The following is an 11003-nucleotide window of genomic DNA, read 5'->3' on the forward strand; positions in this document are numbered from 1 at the left end:
TGCATCAATCAGGAAGGATATTTAAAAATAAAAATAAAAATGTACTATGAAATATTAATTCCTGCAAACTTTGCAAAATAATCCAGTTTATTATTGTCAGCTTGCAAAATCTTTGCTTTTCAAATTAAAAATTAAAAAATTAAAAAAAATAAATAAATAAAAAGGCAAATGCTAAAGGCCTGACTTTTTTGCCCAATAAAAGTCCAACTTTTACCTTTTTTTAAAAAAAATAAAAAATAAAAACAAAATAAAAAATGGAAAAAATGTCTGAAGCAACTCTATCTATTTCTGGTCTTTCTTTTATTTAGTATTTTTTAAAAAAATGAAAAATGGTATTTTTCTTCATAATAATGACATTTTCTTTAAAAAAATGACATTATTATGAAAAAAATACCAAATAAAAAAAAGACAGAAAATAGATAGGGTTGCTTCAAACATTTTTTTCATTTTTTTTATTTACTTTTTTAAAAAAAAAAAAAAAAGGCAAAAGTTGAACTTTTGTTAGGCAAAAAAGTTGAGTCCCTATCATCCCTAAAAAAAAATGGCATGTAATTGTTGCCAAATGCTGTAACTAAGTTAATTTAATTATTATAAAAATCCATCATTCTCATAATAATAACATAAACAATTGTCTACCACTCATACTCTTAGGACCAATTTATTTTCTATCTAACTAGAACTAATTAACAATATCCTTTCGCAACAAATAATAAATCCATACAAGAAATTTCCTCACAGATATATGTATGCAATTCTAACCCAGTCTATAAAGTCAAAGTCGATCATATGAGTAGGGAGCAATGTTTTAAGGGGTCTTGCACCATGAGACGATGATGAAAATTTGAACGGGTCGATCAAGAAATGCAACTTAATTATACAAATGCACGTGGCACTTATTTCTAGCTACTAAATAAGTTTAGCAAATATATTTTTTTTTATTCCAAAAGCTTAGGATGACAGAAAAATGATAATTTAATCATTCAATTAATATGTTAATACTTTTCATAATCAAGTGTAGGGTTCACAATCTCTCAATAAGTGAGAGATTAATTGTAGAGTTAGATCAGGACCTACTCTAGCTACATATATATATCCATTGCTAAGAAATATGCTTACACTATAGTTAATATCCTTTTACTCTAAAGCATGTGAGAATATAATACTATTAAAAAAAAAAAAATAACATGTGATTCTCATATGCTAAAGGGTGCAGTGTGTGTGAATCTTTTTTCATCAATACTAAAAAAATGAGTGATAGATCAAGACAGACGTAACAAAATAAATTTTAAAATTCTAAAAAAGAAGAAAGTAACATAATAAAAGTAACCCGAACACATTTAACATATATAGTTTGGCTTAACAAGCTTACCTCCACCGGCAAACCAATGGCAAACTACTAAGAGAAATTTTAGTAAAGAAAAAAATACTCAAAACCTAAATTAATTTCAATACACCCAATTTTTGGGGAAGTTCTTTCTCTCTGTCTCTCCCCGTCTCTCGCAGTAGTCAAAAAGGCGGAACAAAGGTGCACCGGCAAACCACTAAGACAAATTTTAGTAAAGAAAAAAAATACTCAAAACCTAAATTAATTTCAATACAACCAATTTTTGAAAAAAAGAAAAAATTTCTTAGTGCGTTCTTTCTCTCTCTCTCTGTAGTCAAAAGGGCGGAACAAAGGTGCATTTTAAAGAGGTTCAACATCGGGTGGTGCATGTTTCAAACAAATAAAATATGAGAACATAGTAAGAAAAAATATATAAAGAAGGTAGAAATAAAAAAATATAAAATATGATACCGTTGAATTTTATTTATTTATTTCATCAATTGTATCTTTTAATTAATTGTTTAACGTATCTTTCATCTTGCCCCGTGATCTAGTAATCAAGATGTAACTTTAATCCTACCTAGCTAGTCTGGTATTTTATCACCTCAAAAAAGTATAAATGATTATCAAGCGAGAAATAGATTTTTCTTAAGAAAGTTTCTTGTTGTATTGTTGATGCGAGGTCTTTATTGAGCAATGTATAACAAAATAATAACAATTCAACTGATCTCAAAAATATTGAAAGAAAATAAATTAAGAAAAATCATTTAATTTTTAGACATCCAACTCTTATTTTCCAAAATTAAAAAAAAAAATGATATTTTCTTAAATGCTAATATTAATGAATCCAGATTTATTCATTTATCTCTCTCTTTCTCTCTCCTAAACACATACAAAAAAAAAAAAAAAAAAAAAAAAAAAGTGAAAGAGAAAGAGAAAGAGGTAAAGTAAGAAATGACTCATCCACCTCCATTTTCATTGTTGACCTTCATCTTCTTCTACCTTCTCTTTGCAAATTTTATATATCCCAAACCAACAGGTGATAGATATGTGCTTGTAAGATTTTGAGGTTTGGGGTACTCTTTGTGCTTTGGATCAAGATCCACTAGAATTTTAAAAATTCTAAAATTATGGAATTTAGGCCGTTCCTTACAATATCGAACGGCTTGAAAAATGCCACCTATTAAAGATGTGTCATGTTACCTGGCAATAAAAAGAAATTTATTTCCAAAAAACTTATTCTTTACTTTTGTATAAACATTTTTTTTTCCCAGAAAATCAAAAGGCAACTTTTGGCACAAAGCTTTTTAGAATATCGACGTGATTAGGTTTTTTGGGAAATCGAAGTGATTGTTGTTTATAAAGGTATTAGTCAGTAATCGATTGTTGTTTGACAGGTTGTGAATCAGTACTTGATCGAAAAATAAGCAAGAACCTAAGATGAGTAGAAATCCCAGGGCAATATATATATATATATATAACATCACATGTAATGATAAAGGAGAGGCCACACAAGATTCTTCTTCTTCTTTTTAGTAGATGAATGAGATTTTTATTGAAGAAAACACATTGTTACAACTTACAAGCACCAAATCCAATTTGAAAGATAAAATTATGCAAAACAATTATTATGGTTTCTTCTTCGCAACTTCTTTTAGCAAAACAATATTGGTTTGTCTTTGTTGAACGATTTGGTGATTTTCTGTGGAGAAGACTCCATTGTAATCTTCTGTTCTTTTCGGTCCTTTTTGCTGTGTGCATGCGTCAAAGGGGGACACCATTTTGGTTTATGTGGAAGCCATAAACCATTGAAGAGTTTTGGGTCGGACCAAAGCAAAGAGAAACCCTAGAAGTAGGCGACAAAAACGTTGGAAGTGGAAATTGGAGACTAAAACCCTAGCTAATCCTATTAGCACTTAACACAAATAATACTATGTAACATTAAACCAGGACTTAACGTCCCGCGCTTTAACAGAGAATTTAGGTGGTTATTTAGAGTTATTTTACAGTTCAAATTTAAAGTTGTTGCATTCAACGATATAAATTATGTCACATTATTTAAATTTTTTGAATGTCATGTCAACATATCTATAGAGTTAGATATAATAACATTAAATTTTGATAATGAAATAACTTCGTTTTATATATGATCAAAGATGATCTTATTACGAGATATAAGTGCTTGGATGGGGTGCTAAAGGGGGTGCAAGAACCATCTTTTGTGACTCCTGCGAAGGAGCTGTCTTGTGACGCACAAAGGCGCTTTCATTGGTTGATGAAGTGGCCGGGGAACGTCGGATCGGGTGCCGGTGGTGGTACAAGAACCCTCTTTTGTGACTTTAGCGAAGGGGCAGTGTTGTGTCCAACGTCGGCTATTTCATTGGTTGTTGAAGGGGGGGTGTATGTGGCCGACATGGATGCTGATGGAGGTGCAAGAGCCATCTTCCGTGACCTTAAAGAAGAAGCAGCGTTGTGACTTACAAATGCGCTTTCAATAGTTGTTGAAGGGGGGATGTATGTGCCCGGATTGGGTGCAGAGGGAGGTACATGAGCCATCTTCCGTGGCTCCAGCAAAGGAACCACGTTGGGGCTGTGGCTGTAGGCGGCGGAATTGAGCTCAGATAGAGAAACTGCGCCTAAGACATAAGCATGCATGATCATGCTCAACAAGGAAAGCACTCCTACTTTGATGATCACTACGTGAAGCATATTTACTTGTCGTCTGTCCTTGTTGTAGACGTCCTCCGAATTTATAGGGAGATAACCCGAAGAATTTCTAAAACAATTACATGCATGCCCTCACGTGAACAGAGATATGTTTCTGCCAAATAAAGACAAAGGAATCTACAATGTAATTGTCTCTTTGGCCTTAATTTGAATTGTCACCGGTAAGACAGCCTATGTGTCTTTGACCTTTGAGTTGTCTCTTTAACATGTTAGTCTTTTCACTCCAAGCGTTGGCTCAAAGTGATCACGAAGGTTTTAGTAATTTTGGTGGCATCTTACTTGATCTTTGTGAAGAAGCCGCTTTGTACGGATTTAAAATTTACTCGATAGGGGTGAAAATGCAAAGGTGGACCTTCTATTTTTTTTAGAGAGTACATCTTACCCTCTAAATTTACATTTTTGGTTCTACCCTGTGAGTAAATGTAGTGGTCCTACTTGAAAAAGTTTCTCAGCTTGTTATTAAAAATAAAAGAGAAATTATAAAATTATTTTTCATCTCATCTTTCATCCGCCTCCGTATAAGGTAAATCTACTATTATATTTGGAAAAGAGATGTTAATGCGTGTGGTTGTATATATGAAGAGTCAAGGTCATAACATTTCATTTCAGATGCACAAGAATAGATTCTACATTTCATTTTTTATAAATTATTAAAGAAGAGTTGAATAAATTCCAAAAGGAAAGAAAAGGAAGAATATTTCTTTGAAGTGGTCACTGGTTTCGTAAAGGTATACAAATCTCTATAATATTTTATATGCGATTAATTAGGAATAAGAATCATTTCACTAATTAAACAACCTTAATCTAACTACAACTCAACCTCCAGTAAAAACAGGAAACTCAGCTGCAGAATATATAGCAGCTCAAGTCAATTTAGGGGCGGATCCAGGGGGGTCGACTGGGGGCATATATTCCCAATCGACCCCTAAAAATTCTCCTTGCCCTTTGGTAAATTTTTTTTTTATGCCCCTTAGCCGTGATTATGCCCTGCATAAGTATGCCCTTTAGCCATGATTATGCCCTCTCCCTCATGCTTCAGTGATGTAGATTGAAATTCAAGGCTTATCTTATCTTATCTTTTAGTCTTTTATTAGGTTTTTTTGTTAGTTGTTTATTCTATCTTATCTTTCAGTTTTTATTTGAAGATTTTCATGCTATATGGGAAAGACAAGGAACGAGAAAAGCATGGTAAGTCTACACGGCAAAGGGAGGTGCGGGGCCTTCAACATCATTGTCGCAGTCTGCTGATGATTAGAGCCATCACGTTTCTTATAAGGTGTGGCCTTGTTGTGATCTTGAGGAACGGAGAATTGAACAAGTTAACATGGAACCCAAAGGACCGTGGAAAAGATAGTCCAAATTCGAGGGCAAATTCTCTCCAATCTCGGGAGGATGATGTAGATTGGAATTCAAAGCTTATCTTATCTTTTAGTCTTTTATTAGGTTTATTTGTTAGTCTTTTATTTGGTTTAGTTGTTTTTCGTAGACTTCTAAATTAACTTTATTTCATTATTATCTCAGGACTAGGAGTCTTGGGCTATAAATATATGCTTATAGCCTTTAATAATTCAGTTTATGATTATTATTGAGTTTGTTTAATAAGAATTACTCAGAGTTGAGTTTCTTTGTGTTTTTCCTTAAACTATAGATAAAATCTATTGTTTAAGAAGATTTCTTTGATTCTTGTGATAGTCTCACAATCTTAGGAATATTTATCCCTTCTACTTGCTATTTTTCTTGTTCACCACAATCCTACGCTGCATCATTCAGCCATATATTATGCCCCTTAGTAAAATGAAATTTGAAAAAATTTAGAAACTTAGTGTTTCAGAAGAATGGAAGGAAGAAGACAATGAATAGTACTCTAAACGGTCCGTTTTGTTTTTTGGGAATATTGACTGGGGAGTGGGGACAGGCTGGACAAGCAAGACCAAAAAAAAAAAAAAAATGAAAATATGCCTAAATGGGAGACCAGCCTGCTGGAATCCTGCAACAAATATAAACAAAACAATAAAAAAAAAAATTAAAGAATGTACTAATGGCCAATTAATGGGGAACAGCAGCTAAGTTAAAAAATAAAAAATAAGAAGCCAAGCCCAAAGCGGGGAACAACGGCTGTATAAATTAAAAACAAAAATAAAAGACTTTGTAAAAATAAAACACGCACGCTTGCCAGTCTTGTAAAAATAATTGTTCTTTTAAATGAATTGTCTTAATATTTATATAATTATATTGCTATTAAGCCTATTTTTGCTAATTATTTTTATATTTAATTATTTATGAATTTATATAGTTTTTGTTTCATATTTTAATTGTATAAATATATAATTGTAATTGTCGGAGATTATGAACAAAAACAATGTTTCTATTGACCTCCAATTAAATTTTAAATGACCTCGTGTTAAAGTAAATTTAGCAAATATGTTCGAGATCCTTGCTTCAGAGAAAAAAAAAAAAAGTGTGATTATTATCCTAGTAATAGAGACCAAATTCAAAGAGCATATCTACAAATAGGACAATTGAATTAGCGCTAGCAGTGACAAAATAAATTGTAAGTTCTATTTATATGTTTTAAAATATAATTAAAAATTTTGTTGAATTATTCACTTATTTAGTTCGTTATATTTTTGTTCAACTTTATTTTGTATTTATTAAAAAAAATACAGCAATGCACAAAAAAAGATCAAAAAATTATTTTTTATATTTAATTATTTTAATTATTTTATTCATTAAAAAAATGCCCCCACGTAGGAAAGATCCTGCGTCCGCCACTGTTAGTCAAACACTGCAACCAGCTGCAGAATCCATAAGTTTTACTACTCCGGCAAACAGAAATCAAAATGGTTCAGGATGAGAAAAAAATAATCTGGTCGTTCATTAATTTCACATTAGTTGGCCTAAAGTCAACACTCATTTTAATTTAATTGAATTGCAGTGAACAGCAAAGACATTTCTGGGTATATGACCTTTAATGGAAATTAATATATAATTCTCTATATTAATGGTCAGTGACAAGTGCGAGGCTGGTCGGCGTACGTACGTTTAGGCATTCTCTGCGAGCAGGATTATAATATTGATCAAATAATTGGATATGCTCTGATCAAGAATATTAAGGCATTCTCTGGTGCCTGTTAGGCATTTTCTGTTAATTCCATGCAAACCCTTTTTCTCTTTAATTAATATAAAATAAAATGAAAACACGAAAAATTAAATAAGACAAGTAAATATCGAAAAAGGGAAAAGGCCTTCATTGCTTTCCTTGTAAGTAGGGCCCACCACCGTCCACGTACTCTATCTAGAAGGCAGGTTAATTATATGAAAGTGCCAAAATTCATCTAAGAGCTGATCTTTAGTATTATAAAATAATTAATAAAAAAAGTGCAAAATTCTCTATTATATCTTTTATTTTATTTAAATATAATTTTTCAAGAGAGAAAGGGAGAGAAAGAGAAGAGAGAAGGGAGAGAAAGAGAACGGAGAAGGGAGAAGAAAAGGGCAAAAAGTTATTTTATTTTGAAACATTTGTCAAAGCGATTATAACCCATACAAAGAGTTTGCTCGAGATGCTTTGAGCACTGGCATCGTTAAAATAGCTAAAATAATATCTGCCTAGTTAAAATAGCTACTGTAGCTCAAGATTACATCATTTATTAATAAAAAAATAATGTTGTTCTTTCTCTTCTTTATAAATAGTAAAATGAGATTAAAAAAATATTTTAAATAAAATAATAAAGTAGATAGCTAAAATGCTAAATCATATATATATGTAGATATTTTAAATTAGCTCATGTATGCCCCTTTGACTCTCAACAAATGCTTCAAAATAATATAATTACTGCTACGGATTTGGCTTATTAGGTGTGGTAAAAAAGAGAAATGACAAAAATTATTTTTTCAATGGTCTTTTAACTATCTCCGTATAACGAATGAATAAATTTACTATTGAATTTGTGTATGACCCATATAAATTCATAAATAAAATGGTGAATTAATTAAATTTGTAAAAATAAATAGTTCAGAGATAGTTCAGAGAATAATGTCTCTCTAAAAAACCTAGAGCATAAGTGTAGTAGTTTTTTAGTGGTCAAGATCTAATTTTAAGCTTTTGATTGTAAGGAGGAGAGAGAAAATAAGGTTAAATATAAACCATTAAAAAAATTACAGCGCGCTTCTGACGCAGGAGAATAATAATAATAAAGTAGATTTATTACTTATGCTTTAGTTTTCATTTTTCAATAAGGATTGAGTTTTTCTTTCCTATTAGAATTGTTTTCCTATTAGGATTTGTTTTCCTTTTCCAATTAGGTATGCTTTTCCTTTTCCTTGTTAATTTAGGAGGTCTCTAGCTTATATAAAGGCATCTAGTCTTTGTTATTTTTTAATTCAGTTTATACTATCAATTAAATTTAAGTTTTTCAGAGTCATTTATATGTTTGCTTATTTGGAGCAATTAGGGCATGACATTCCATTCATAGTGTCTAAATGGTGTAACAAATGTTGTTTTGTATCTATCTTGTTCATGGATTTGGATCTGCCAAAATCCACTCTTCATATCAAATTTTGAAAAAACATTGGCTTGGCCTATTCTATTTATCAGGTCTTTTTTGTTTGGAATAGGATATCTTATCCACCGTAAGACTTTATCAAGAAGTTTGTAATTTATTACTAATCTTGGAGCTCCTCTTTCTAACTCTGCATTTTTCTGTACATAAAAGGCTAAACAAGACCAAGGGGGACTTGCTTTTCCTAATTATTCCTTTGTTAAGCAATTCTTTAATCTCGGTTTTACAAAGTTTCATTAAGTCTTAACTCATTTGGATAGGTCTAGCTTTAATAAGAATATTTCTTTCACTGAAGTCTTTTACGCAAGGGATATATATATATATATATATATATATATATATATATATATATATCCAATTCTTTTAAAGTGCCTTAAAATTACAACAAGTGACCTAAATTCATATTTTTAGTAAGTGAACTCGCCTTTAACTAAAATTGAATTGGTCTATTTTTTTATTTTTATTTTTTATTTTTGAAATGAATCAATTTAGTTTCATTCATTGATAAACGAGCTTAAAGCTCAAATAACACAGAGCAAAAGCTCTGAAGCAACCATAGCCGAAACTACGAGGTTACAAGTGTAAAAAATGACATATTACATTTCAGATTCAAACAAAATCCGCTAACCAATGACTAATTTTCAAATTAAACAGCAAATCTGCGCCAAACAAATTTAAACCAATGCATAGCTAGCTCTTATTCCTCAGCATTGAGGGTAGAGAATCTCAAGCCAAAGCTCATCTCCTCAACCCGAAAGCCAGGATAATGTTGACATCCACAACCCAAAGGTCTGGACCAAAGCAACAAACCCAAATGGCATCAAGAGGGCAAATCGAGAGAGAAGAACAAGCATTATTACAAGCAAAAACAAAAACCATTACAGGGAACCAAACACAAGACAGAAAGAACAAAAACAAGGAAAGCGGGACAAAATTACAGGGAAATAAACAACATAAAAAGTGCACCAAGAGAATGACAGCAGCCGAAAAGAAGAGCCGATTGTGCACTCTTCGGAAACCAAAAGCGGAAGGGGTGTTGGAAGCTTATCACGGTGGGGGCACAAGAAAAGGCCCAACAGAGGATGATGGGCGGCGGAGCACATGGAGGAGATCGACGGCGCACTCAAATGAAGGGGGAAGTTTGAGTGAAACCCCAAGAGCATCACCCACAAAGTGTACCTAAACAAGCAGAAAAAACAACAAAAGCAAATACAGAAAGAAACAAAAACAACTAGAGACCAAAGGAGTGGAAAGAGGCGGAGAAGAAGGGAAAGAAAAAAAATCGCCCAAAGAGATAGGGGCATCAGGTAAATAGGCTAGTTTGTTAAGCAAAAGAAAGCGATGGGAGGGGAGGAGGGCCGGAGGGGGAGAACAACAAAGGTTCTCCCCCTCCGGCGGCTGCTAGAGATGAAACCCTAGCAGAGAGGGGAGGGGGCTAGAGAGAGAGAACTCGTTGAACCGGTCTATTTATATATTAATACGTTTTACATAAAAACTCATATATAGAATCAGGAGTTATATATGATAGTATGTTACTTAAAAACCATATATATATATATATAGAGAGAGAGAGGTGAAAATCCCGTTTTTAGTTAGCAGTTATTTGCAAAAATCGTTAAAAGAAACCACAAAACCAAGGTAGCTAATTGCTCAAATTAAAAAATTAGGCATTTTGGGCCAATTTTAAGTATTGGGCTTACTTTTTGTGTTTAATTTAAACATTTTTGTACCATTTTTTAAAAATAATTATGACTTTTTTGGCCCAACAAGTTGGGCTTTGTTGTGGTCATTCAAAAAACAATAATTTTAATAGATATTCCTAGAGAAAAATGACGTCGTTTTACGTTTTTAAAAAATAAATATATTAATATATATACACCCGGTTACTAATTATAACCGAGTGCTTGAAAATGCAAAAATTGATAACCGCCACGGTAGAGCCGGTTATCGGTTATCGGTTGGTGGCCAGTTATAACCAGCTGGATACCCATATATATAGAATAAAAAAAATAAAAATAAAAATCATATATAGAAAAAATCATTGTATATAAAATCAAAAGTTATATGTGTTAATACATTACTTAAAAACCCTTAAAAAATCATATATAGAACAAAATAAATAATTAAAAACCATATAGAATTTTTTTTTTATTAAAAAAAAAAAAAAAGGAAATCAGAGAACGCCTAACCATACAACTTTCTAAATGTGATTTTATAACTATAAGTACAACTTTACCATTGTTTGAAGTAAATTATTTATTATTTATTTTTTTTGATTTTGTAGAGGTTGAATTTGACATTGATTCAGTTTAGGGTTTCTATTTTTCAGGCATAAGTAATTTTTCTACTTTTGAAAGCAAAAAAAAGGTAAAAACTTATTTGGTTGTTGT

The sequence above is a fragment of the Corylus avellana genome, chromosome 3 (assembly GCF_965113065.1).
Source record: "Corylus avellana chromosome 3, dhCorAvel1.hap1.2, whole genome shotgun sequence".
NCBI classification, from domain to species: domain Eukaryota; kingdom Viridiplantae; phylum Streptophyta; class Magnoliopsida; order Fagales; family Betulaceae; genus Corylus; species Corylus avellana.